The sequence below is a fragment of the Hemiscyllium ocellatum genome, chromosome 3, assembly GCF_020745735.1.
Source record: "Hemiscyllium ocellatum isolate sHemOce1 chromosome 3, sHemOce1.pat.X.cur, whole genome shotgun sequence".
NCBI classification, from domain to species: Eukaryota; Metazoa; Chordata; class Chondrichthyes; order Orectolobiformes; family Hemiscylliidae; genus Hemiscyllium; species Hemiscyllium ocellatum.
The window spans coordinates 53,454,477-53,467,477 of record NC_083403.1 but is presented as its reverse complement, the minus strand read 5'-3'; positions in this window follow the sequence as shown (position 1 = coordinate 53,467,477).

Sequence of the window (13,001 nt, the reverse complement as noted above, 5' to 3'; positions counted from 1 at the left end):
ACACTGAATATCATGTTTCTTGCATTAATAACAACACTAACTGTTTCACACAATCCCACAAAAAGATATGAACCATCAACTAATTTTTTTATGAAGCATGTTGATTGAAAGAGCAACTTTGTCCAAAATAATCCAAAGAACTCTGGACACTTTCCAGCAATGATTTGGTGCTTCATCATCACTGAAGCAAGCCGAAGCACCTTTGCTTTAATGTTTATCCAAATAACAACCTCTACAAATAGTATAGCACTCGCGGAAATTGCATTGAAATATGCACAAGTCCAAAATTAGGGCTGAAATTCACAGAGCTGTGATTGCTTCCACGTAAAGCAAGCTCACACTTAATTTACTCGACCCTTTGATATCATATGTCAATTAAGAATCAAAACATCTTCCATCATAAATCCCTTGCCAACATGTGGCAAACGTTCATGCAATCAAGTTCAAAAGAAAGTAAGTGCCAGTTGCAAAATACCCAATTACTAAAAACGTATTCAGTTACTTTGTGTGTCGATATATCTATGGTAATACAATGAATTCAACTACAAAATCAAAGCAAACACACTCACCACCAGGCATTGCATCTATTAACACTCACTAGAACATTACACTTTTTTTTGCAAATCGCTCTTCCATTTGAAGTTAAATAAGGTTAATTTCTTGGGGCAAAGTATTGATCAATCAGTGTCAACCTCATGGTTTAAACAAAGCTTGGCAGCTAACTGTCAGTCATCATCCAATGGCATTCTCCATGGTAATGCCTCTACCAGAGTCCACTTACCAACCAATCAACATTCTTCTCTTACATTGTATAAATGTTGTTTTCCTTTACATTGGTATTCTGGTGAATTGTCCTGATGAGTACAAAATAAAATGCTTTGACACGATTTTTCTCTCATATTCAAATATGATGATCTTCTGGAAGGATCTACAAAACAGGGCAGGAGTGTTTTTGAATGACCTTCCCTGCTATGAATTCTTCCCTCTTGAACTCTTCTCCTGTCACGTACCTGTTCGTTGACCAGTCTTGCTTTGTTGTCAGCCCTGAGCCTCTAGCTGTCCTATTCTTGGACAGGTATCTAATTTTACCTTCTTCAAAACAGAAACAGCTGATACAAGGCAAATTCATTTCATAATTACTTCCTCAACCTACTTGTATGTTTTTTGCAGTGTTGTTAAGTATAATGATACTAAGAGCTTATTTGAAACATGCAATGTAGAAACCTTCTTAACAGAACTGATAATATTATTATGGTCAGTCCCACTTGTGCATCTAGATTGATATTGTTTGCATTTAGGATTAAATCTTCGGAATCCTTACACGTTCATCTCACTCAACCACGGCAACCACAGAGTAAACCTGCTGGATTTACTAAGATCTCAACAACTGGGCTTTGTGAAACCAGCAGGCTGACGCTGGAGTTACTGCATGCTGTGCAAGACCCATGCGGTCCAAATGCTCTACTAAGCACAAAATGAAAGCAGCCTGTGTCAGGAGGTGTGTGCTTTCAAGCTTCCTTCCAGCACTTGAATGCATAATTTAAACCGGTGTTCCAGTAAAATTGAAGGAGCATTAGATGTGATGTTATGCTGAGGTCTTTTCTGCTTGTTCAGGTGGAATTTAAATATAGCATAGCACCATTCCAAGAATACGGGATCTCCTGGTATCCTCACCAGTCAGCACACTGTTTGTGGAATCAGTCCCGACTGACTGGAATGTAGCTTATTAATGCTTTTCAGTATTTCTGAGAATCTGGTAAACTGCACCAATGTGCATAGTGCAAAAATAAAATTTTAAAAAAGAGATCAAACTAGTATTTATGTTGCTTGGAGCTTTCATTAAATCTCTGAGGGCATGTACAGAACACTATTTAAAAACATTTTGGTCTTGTGATCATAAATCTCTGCTGACTTTTTTTCTACATGATCCCTTAAAAGCAACATATAAAAAAGGTGCTAATTTATGTTAAACTGTAGAGAAATGAATTTAGGTTGAATAATTAATCCACAAGACCAGGTTGGATACTTCAATCATCTTGCTGTGCGTTACTTCCTTCATTCATGTGAATTGTGTGTGAGATCCAGGTCAAACACATGTGCCCTCTAGTGTCATCAGATAGTAACGTCACTTATTTTAACTCCCAGATGAGAATGCAGTCACATAGCAATTAAGAGCAGAAGCAAGCAATTCAACTCTTTGAGTCCGCTCTGCCATTTAACATGACCATGGCTGATCTTATCCTGGTCTCAATTCCACTTTTCTGCTTGCTTCTTTAGGCTTTATGCTACTTTTCGTTTTTGAATCTGTTGATTCATTCTGCTCCACTGCACTATGGGGCAGTGAGTTCCACAGATTCCCAACTGACTGAGAGAAATGGCTTCTTCTCATCTTAGTTTTGAATCTACCTCCTCCCACTATATATCTATGACCTCTTGTTCAAGACTGTCCCACAAAGACCCAAAAACAGGAAAATGTTTTGAAAACTAGTTTAGAAACATATTTTAAGCAAGAATATGAATGGATACTGGTTGTACGGGTAGCAAGTGAACCTTTTTAATTTTCAATGTCTTAATTTCTGAAGGATGTATTCTTCAGAATGATCATCAGATAATTTCATCGCTTTTTTGTTCAGTATCAAAGTCGCAATTCGACATCCTCAACTAGCTTCAGAAAAGTTATTTTATCACGATTGTTCAGTTGCAACTATCATACTCAAAAACAGAATAATAACTCAAACTAGTTCTGGCTTATTATAAGGTATTTGGAGCACACATACAGGCCATTCAGCCCAATTGGTCACCCTGGTGTTTATAAACTATGTGATTTTTTAATACACTAGATTGATGATCAATGATCTTAGATGTTATTATTTATTTAAATTGACAATATGTACGCACTATTGTATCACGTTCTATTAGTTAAATTTCAACCTCTTTTCCATTGGGAATCAATGTGTTTTGCTTGAATTTGACAGGGTTGTGTTCTGAATACTGGAGAGATAAGTATTACAACTTTTCCAAGATTTTGCAAAGTCATGTCTTGTTTTCAGTCCCTGTGCCAGTGCAATTGTGTTTATGAATACTTTCCTAACCAATCTAATTCAACGATGTTATTGCACACTCTGGAGCAGGTAGAACTCAAACTCATCTGTTGGCTCAGAATGGGAGATTTTGCCAAATTTATAGAACAATTCTGGTCATTAACTCTTCTTGTGCCTCTACAAGTGCTGCCAGATCTGTAACATATTGCATATTAGTAATAAATACTTGAGAACTTTAATGAAAGGTTTCAATTTAATGCAAGTGACATCCAAATACTTTATGTAGAAAAAATGATCAAACATTTCAAAACATTGCACAAAATTCCTTTATGAGTGATCTCTGTTGCTGTGAATCCAACAGCTTGTGAAGATTGTGCATCAGCACTAGGTTTACCAACATGAATTGTCTTCCCTGACCCTGGAATAGGACCTTTACAGCTGTGAAAATGTGTTTAAGATAAACAGGAACTAAGAATAGGAGTCAGCCATTCAATCCTTCAAGACAGCTCTACCACTGAATATGATCATGGCTGATCCTCTATTTGAACGCCATATTGCCACTTTCTCCCTATATTCTTTAGATCCCTTCAAAATTTAAAGATTTACTTATCTCTTTCTTGACTGTCTTTAGCAAATTAGCCTCCACAGCCATCTGTGGCCGAGAATTTCACATTTTCAGTAGCGTTTGAGTGAAGAAAGTTTTTTTTCTTCATCCCAGTCCTAAGTGATTGACCCATTACCCTGAGACTGTGTCCCTGTGTGATAGTGTAAGCTTCAGAACGTTAATATTTGTTCTTGGATTAAAAGAATCAGCAATAATTTTGTCTGGAATAAACTATTAATAGACAAGAGCAGACTCTTATACAGGAATTGAGAGCAATCATTTGTCCTTGTGGCATAAGGCATCCAGTTTTCAAGCAATTGTTAAAACAGTTTTGTCTATATAAGTTTCAACTCCTCCTTTTCCCAGACATGGCTAATTGCTCTCAATTCCTGTATAAGAATTAGCCATGTCTGGGAAAAGGAGGAGTTAAAACTTACATAGACAAAACTGTTTTAACAATTGCATGAAAACTGGATTTATTATGCCACAAGGACAAATGATTGCTTTGCAGAAGAATTTAATGAGTTAATAGCAGGGAGACTATGTCTTCAAACAGACAGCTAACATCAAATGCAACAAGAAACAACGGAGCTACTTCTGATAAGAAGGCAAACTGCAGACTTGCAATATTGTGGATGAAAGAATCTAAAGGATCATCAATAATATCATACCACAAACAGAAAATTGAATAAAAATTGAATTCCCAGACTCTTCATGAGCAGAACTTTGAAGAACAATGCTGCATAAGGATCGAATCCTGGACATCCAGACACAGATGCAGTTGATTGGAATTGTCGCTAATTTTCACCATTAATCCAAGTAATAGCCAAATTGGGTTGTGAAGCTTTACTTGTTTGCTTGAGGGGTCTTTTTTTGGTTGCTACATGCAATGACGTTTAAATGATTGTTTCAGGATTTGATTGTCCATGAGAGTTCTTAATAAGTAGCCAAATTAAAGGTAGCTGTGGTAATTAATATACCTGGCTCCAGATTCCCCAGCCAGGGAATCAATTCTCCTTGCATCAAGTTTATTCAGCCATGTTAGAATTTTATACATTTTAATCTATAGCCCTTTTCGTATTTCTAAATTCCAGTCAATATAGTTAAAAATCACACAACATCAGGTTATAGTCCAACAGGTTTAATTGGAAGCACTAGCTTTTGGAGCATCGCTCCTTCATCAGGTGGTTGCAGTGGAAACCATTGTAAGGCACAGAATTTATAGCAAAAGTTTACAGTGTGATGGGGCTGAAATTATACATTGAAAAATTGATTGTCTGTTAAGCCTTTCATCTGTTAGAATACAGTGATAGTTTCACTTCTTTCATATGTAAATCACAAAACTTTTTTTAAAAAAGTTACATTCTCAGGTTAACTGTAACAATTGGTGTTTGCTAGACAATATGTCTGTGCCTTACAATGGTGTCCTCCACAATCACCTGATGAAGGACTGCCGCTCTGAAAGCTAGTGTGCTTCCAATTAAACCTGTTGGACTATAATCTGGAATTGTGTGATTTTTAACTTTGTACACCCCAGTCCAACACCGGCATCTCCAAACCAGTGAATATAGGCCTGGTCAATAACCCTTGATTCTCCCGCTGAACAAGAATGTATCTATCTATGTGTTAAAAATAATGCCTCTCCCACTGTCTGAGACAGGTAGTCCAAAATTGCACAACCCTTTGAGAGAGAAATTTTTCACAATCTCTGTCCTAAAAGGGTGACCCTAATTTTAAAACAGTGTCTGCTCATTCTGGGCAAACCCACAACATGAAACATCCTTCCTTCATCAATTTTATCAGGACCATTCAGGATCTTGTACACTTCAATCAAGTTACTCCTCACTCTTCTAAACAGGTAACAGGACCAGCCTCTGAAACCTGTCCTCATGAGATTCCTTCCAGGCATTAATCTGGTGTACCATGTGGTGGAAATGGTGGAGGATGACTCTTTGAATGTTGGGTATGGGTCAAAAAGTGAAGACAAGGGGTGTGGTTTTGACAAGGAAGGGAACTGTGGGTAATTGGTCAGGCAACAGTGGGATGGAACCTTCTGTTGGCGGTAAAGGAAGACGTGTCAAAAATGTTTTTAAGGAAGATGTGGTGGAAGCTTAGAAGTTGGTAGATGGAATTGAGTCCTTACAGGAAGCAGGGTGTCAGGAAGTATAGTTGATGGAGCTATAGGAGTTGGTGGCTTATAAATCAATATTAATATACAACCCAATTCAGAAGTCAAGACTGAGAAATGGATGATGGTGAAAGTGAGAGAAGAATGGAATTCAAAAGCAGAATTTATTAAATATTCCAGTTCTGGGCAAAAGCACCTAATCATCAATGTATTGGAAAAGAAATGTGGAAAGGGAGCCTGAGTAGACCTAGAACAAAGAATGTTCCACACGCCCCCAAAACATATAGGCCCAACTGCTGACCACATTTTCTGTCATCTCTAGGAGCTTGACTTCAGCTTGGCTTTTGTTTCTGTTGGTACTTTACATTGGGAATGAATCATTGAGTTTCATCCCCATCAAGAGTAATGTAATATTCAAAAATCTAAGGCATCCGATCATCTCATTAAAATGTTTATACCAGATCTTCCTAACATCTGATTGGAGGATTCCTTTCAATAGGTGTATGACCTACACCCATCAGTGTCACCTCCTTCATCTCATGGTTAACTGGGATTGGATGCAGCTCTTCATGACTGCTCCACCCTAGGGCACCAAAACCATACAATTCAGTGAAATTTAACATCGTTAAATGAATGCGAAATACTGTGGAACGCAAAGATTGAGAAAAAAAAAGTCCTAGAGAAACTCAGCAGGTCTGGCAGCTCCTGTGGAGACAGAAACAGGATTAACATTTCGGGTCCAATATGACACTTCTTTGAAACTCATAGGAACCTTGTGATTGTCTTTTCCTAGATATTTCCCTCAAAATTGGATAATTCCTAACTGTCAGATCCAATTCCCTTTTATGACATTAGCATAGAATTGCTTAGTTTTAGAGTGTTTTTCATTGGTTTAGTTTTAAAATTTCAGAAAAGATATTTTATATAGTTCAGGGGTCAGAATTGTTTTGTTGAAAGAACAATCCTTGGGACTTTCTGAAGAGCGAAGTTTTGGTTTTGAAAACTCCTTTTCATTCTCATTAACTGATTTCAAGTCATAGAGTCCTAGAGATCTACAAACAGAAAAAGGCCCTTTGGCCTATCATGTCCTGATCTTTCAAAAACAACAACTTTACTATTCTAATCCCATTGGTTGGGACAATAAGCTTTTTGTATACTTGGCATTGCAAGTGCACATTTAAATACTATTGAAATGTTATGAGAGTTTCTTTCTCTCCTAAACGTGCAGGCATTGAATTCAGATTCCCATCGCCCTCTGGATTTTTCCTCACATTACTTCTAAACCTCTTCCCTCTTATCGCACCATCCTGCAGAGTAGCACTCCTGAGACGGAGCTCGTCCGATCCACCCATTTCTTTGCTTTTCTTGTCTCTGTGTTCATGATTTTTTTTATTTTTAACTGTCCACCTCAGGCAGCATTGGTGATGACCAGGGTGAAAGTCAATGCAAACTCCTGGCCTCAGCGTGAACTTCAACACCCAACCTCAGCGTGAACTGCAACTACCGGTCTCAGCGTGCATTCAAGCTCCCGACCTCAGTGTGGACTCCAACTCCTGGTCTCAGCGTGGACTCCAACTCCCAGCCTCAGTGTGGAATCTAACTCCTGGCTTCAGCGTGAACTCCAACTCCCGGCCTCAGTGTGGACTCCAACTCCCGGCCTCAGTGTGGACTCCAACTCCCGGCCTCAGTGTGGATTCCAACTCCCGGCCTCAGTGTGGATTCCACCTCCCTGCCTCAGTGTGGACTCCAACTCCTGGTCTCAGCATGGACTCCAACTCCCTGCCTCAGTGTGGACTCCAACTCCCTACCTCAGTGTGATCTCCAACTCTCGGCCTCACAGTGGACTCAGACTCCCAGCTTCAGTGTGGAATCTAACTCAGGCCTCAGCGTGGCCTCCAACTCCCGGCCTCAGTGCGAATTCCAACTCCCGGCCTCTGTGTGGACTCCAACTCCCAGCCACAGTGTGGAATCCAACTCCTGGCCTCAATGTGAACTCCAACTTCCAGCCTCAGCATGGACTCAAACTTCCGGCCTCAGAGTGGAATCCAACTCCCAGCCTCAGTGTGGATTCCAACTCCCGGCCTCAGTGTGGACTCCGACTCCCAGCCTCAGTGTGGACTCCAACTCCCAGCCTCAGTATGGACTCCAACTCCCAGCCTCAGTATGGACTCCAACTCCCAGCCTCAGTATGGACTCCGACTCCCAGCCTCAATATGGACTCCGACTCCCAGCCTCAGTGTGGATTCCAACTCCCGGCCTCAGTGTGGACTCCGACTCCCAGCCTCAGTATGGACTCCAACTCCCAGCCTCAGTATGGACTCCAACTCCCAGCCTCAGTATGGACTCCAACTCCCAGCCTCAGTGTGGATTCCAACTCCCGGCCTCAGTGTGGACTCCGACTCCCAGCCTCAGTATGGACTCCAACTCCCAGCCTCAGTGTGGACTCCAACTCCCAGCCTCAGTGTGGATTCCAACTCCCAGCCTCAGTATGGACTCCAACTCCCAGCCTCAGTGTGGATTCCAACTCCCGGCCTCAGTATGGACTCCAACTCCCGGCCTCAGTGTGGACTCCAACTCCCGGCCTCAGCGTGGACTCCAACTCCCAGGACTCCCAGCCTTGAGCCGGAGCCTGGTGCTGTCTGAGTTGGAAGAAATGTTAATCTGAACTCGTATTTTTCTATTTTTGTAAGTTATTTCTGGAATTTGTTTTCTTTAATTTTCTAACTTTTTACCCAATGAATTTTACCCTAGTTACCTCACTACCTAGGATGGCACTGTAAGTGGAGACGTATAAACTTTTCACTTTACTCATGTGAGTATGTGTGTTAATAAAGCTTATTACTATTATTATGATCATCATCTGTGTTCATTATGATTATAAACATCTCATTCACACCATTTCTCAATACCCTCGGTCTAAGTAAATAACCCATCTGTCCACTTTCTCTTCATATCTGAAACTATCCAGCCCAGCCAACATCCTGGTCAATGTCCTTTGTACCCTCTCAAGTGTTACCATATCCCTCCTATAATGTGGATTCCGGAATTGCACACAGAACTCATGATGTGACCTAACCAATGTTTTATCCAGTTCCAACGTAACCTCCCCATTCTTAAACTCTATATCTTGGCTAAAAATCACAATTAATCAATTTAAAAACACTCAATAAGTAATAGAAACATTATGCAGAGTGTATATACATCACAATTATATCTGATTTACAGCATAAACACAAATAATAATACAAAAGCATTTAGTATACTTTCTTTTTTTTGTCAGAGTATTGAGTATAGGAGTTGGGAGGTCATATTGCAGCTGTACAGGATATTAGTTAGGCCATTTTTGGAATATTGTGTACAATTCAGGTTTTCCTCCTATAGGAAGATTGTTGTGAAACCTGAAAGGGTTCAGAGAAGATTAACAAGGATGTTGGATTGTTTAAGCTATAGAGAGAGGCTGAATATGCTGAGGCTTTTACCTGCAGAGCCAGAGACTCAAGGGTGACCTTATAGAAATTTATAAAATCACGAGATGCGTGGATAAGGTAAGTAGACAAGATCTCTTTCCTGTGTGAGGGAGAGTCCACAACTAGAAGACATAGGTTGAAGATGAGAGCAGAAAATATAAAAGGGACTGAAGGGGCAACTCTTTCACACATAGGGTGGTGCGTGTATGGAATGAACTGCCAGAGGAAGTTATAACATTACAATTATAACATTATAGCATTTAAAAGGCATCAGGAAGGGTATGTGAATAGGAAGGGTTTAATTGGATATAGGCCAAGTACTGGCAAATGGGAGTAGATTAATTTAGGATATCTGGTTGACATAGACGAGTTGGACCAAAGGATCTGTTTCCATGCTGTACATCTCGATGACTCTATGACTCTGTAACTATGCCTTAAATAAAATTATCCAGCAGAGAGACCTCTCATTCACACACTCCAATGAATACTCGGACATTGGGGTAGATTGCAGTAATTCTTAGAAAAGCTTAAGTTAATTGGAAAGTGTCAGCATGGTTTTGTAAGGGAAATCTTGTTTAACCAATTCACAGGAACCTTTTGAAGGAGTTGTGGATAAAAGGAATACAGACATACCGCACTTGGATTTCCAGAGGCGATTCATAATGTGCTACATAAAAGGTGAGTAGATTGCACAAGGTAAGAGGTATGGGGGTAACATATTAGCACAGGTAGATGATTGGCTGGCTGAGAGAATACAAGAGTATGTTCAAATGATTCTTTTACTGATTAGCATCGTATGATGAGAGGAAACCCATAGCAAGCTGTTCTGGGGTCTGAACTTTTAACAATTTATATCAATTATACAGATGAGGGGAGTGAAGAAATGTAGCAACATTTGCTAATGGCACACAGACACTTCACCATTTATTTTGTGAAGACAACACAAGGAACTTGCAGATGAGAATAGATAGTTTGAGTGAGTGAAGAAAAATCCAGCAGATGGAGTATAATGGGAGAAGATGTGGAGTTGTTCACCTTGTTAGGAAGGATAAAAATGTGGAGTATTAATTAAATAGAGAACAGCAGCTGATAAAGAGACAGAGAATAATTCTGTTATAATGCAAGAATCATAAAAAAGTTAGCATACAGGTCCAGAAAGTATGAAAGATGGCTGACTGAATGCGAGATTTCATTAAACCAGGAATTGGACATATAAGCAAGGATGTTATGCTTTGGTTATATGTGATATCGGTGAAAGCACATCTCAAATTTGCAATCCTGTTCTCAGTTAAGGAAGGATTTGAATGCATGGATGCAGTTCAGTAGAAATTTACAAGATTAATATCCGGAATGAGCAAGTTCTTGTGACAGCAAAGGTTGGATAACTTATTTTATTTCCACTCGAATTTAGTCACGTGAGGATTAACGTGATAAGATCCTGAACCGTCTTGACAAGGTGGATGTGGAAAAGATGTTTCCTCTTGTGCGTCAGTTCAGAACCGGGAGTATTGGTCAAAAATTAGGGGTCACCCTTTTAAACCACAGGTAAGGAACTTTTTTTCCTCAGAAGGTTGTACAACTTTGGAACTCTCTGCTTCAGAAAGTAGTTAGGGCAGGATCATTAAATATTTTTAAAGCTAAAATACATAGATTGTGGGTAGACAGAAAAATGAACATTGAGACAAAAATCTGCCTTTATCTTATTGAATAACGGAGCAAGCTCAAGGGTCTGAATGGTTTACTTCTGCTCCTAATTTTTATGTTTTCGTCCATTTAACAATTATTTTATGGCTATTTATGAATAATACAAACAAAATAATAATACTACAAAAATGCAATTTATTCTTTTTTAATGGATTTATTTGATATTGCAATCATTATAGATAATAATAGTGGATATTCAATTGCTATTCATCATTTCTCATTGATGTACCAACCAGTTAGACACTTGAATAAAGCTTGTTTCATACATACCCTGCAAAATCCAAATGCCACAATTGAATACAACTGTTGAGTGTTGTCTTCTACTCCATATGATTCACATCCCGTGAGATGTTTCACTTCAATTGTCAAGTGAAAGCACCCTTAGGCAATCAGTGGAGAGGCACATTAAAAGGCTAATTGGTGACTTCAAATCCCTGTAGAAAAAAATGCATCTACAGACAAGAATTTTGCAGGAAAGAATGTCACACACAATATTTCCTAATTAAAATCACTTCAGCACTGCTGTCCTTCAAACTTTCCAACAGACTAGGCAATAATGTCAAATACACCTTTTATTTAAAACCATTCTACTGCCTTTGAAAAGTTTATTCCTGGAGCATCCACATTCTAAAAGCATTAAAGGGATGGGTATGATCGCATTCTCTTTCGGCTGCCACTAAAATAATCTACCTTGTTGAGATGATTTGATTTTTCAGGCATGGGGTAGGTGTGATTGCTTGTGCTATTGCCTTAGTAAGAAGCATTTTCATTCTCATCTGCTGGAAATACTTTAACATATGTCAGGAAGGCTAATTCAGGCAGGTGGGCACCTCATGACTCTGATGACAGCATTTCAGTTTGAGGCCTGGTGACTATTGTTTAAAATTAAGTCAGAGGAGATAAATTTATGACATGGTAATGCTCATTATATTAACATTGCCACTCAATAGTTCCTGACATTACTAAATAATTTGACAAATGAGTAATATGGAGTAGATGTTCTCTTACATAATAATGCAAGATATGCCAAATTGGGTGATCCAGTGCTAATATTAGAAGAATTTTAAACATACATTGCATCATAAGTATATTGAGCATCCATGATCTTCAGTGTAAGTTTTAAGTTCATTTTGCCTTCAGGCCACCTCACTAAATTAGTCACGAGCTGATTTTGAAATAATAAAGATGAGAAAAACTGGAGACAATGAAAATTAAGAGGAAATCATCCCACTGGTTGTAGACACACCCAGCACTAATGTGACCTCATTTATACCCATTTACAGGCTGTGTGAGCTGGGTTTGACCTTGGTTTAATTGTTTAATGTTCTGTTGTAATCTAACAAGCAGACCCTGCTGAGCACAAAGGACATGTGGCCTTCTTAGGTTTACTGTCTTTGACCTTTTGTATTGCTGAATGAATGTCTCACTACATGTCTATCTGAATACATGATATATTCAGGTAATCCCCTTTAAAATATCCCCTTAAAACATACAGCATGTAAAAGCAAGGGCTCTTGTGGCACAGTGATAGCGTCCATATTCCTGGATCAAGAGTGCCAGGTTCAAGTTCCACTTGTTCTAGAGATGTCTAATTATGTCACTGAACGGGTTGATGAGGGGGAAAGAAAACACATATAAAAGCAGAAAGTACTTGCAAAACTCTTTGGGCTTGACAGCATATCTGGGGAGAAAAACAGAGTTAACATTTCAAGCAAGAAGAAGAGTCATATTGGACTCAAAACATTAACTGTGTTTCTCACTCCACAGATGTAGCTGGACCTGTAGAGAGAGTCATAGAGACCTACAGTACGGAGACAGGCCCTTTGGCCCAAGCTGGTCCATGTCAACCAAAATGTCCATCCATTTCCCTTGACCCATATCCTTCTAAACCATTGTTTTTGTCCAAATGCCTATTAGATGTTGTTAACATACCCACCTCAACCACTTCCACTGGCAGTTCATTCCATATGCGTACCACCCTCTGTGTAAAAAAGTTGCCCCTCAGGTTCCTTTTTATTCTTCCCTTCTAATGTAGAACTGATGCCCTCTAGTCCTCA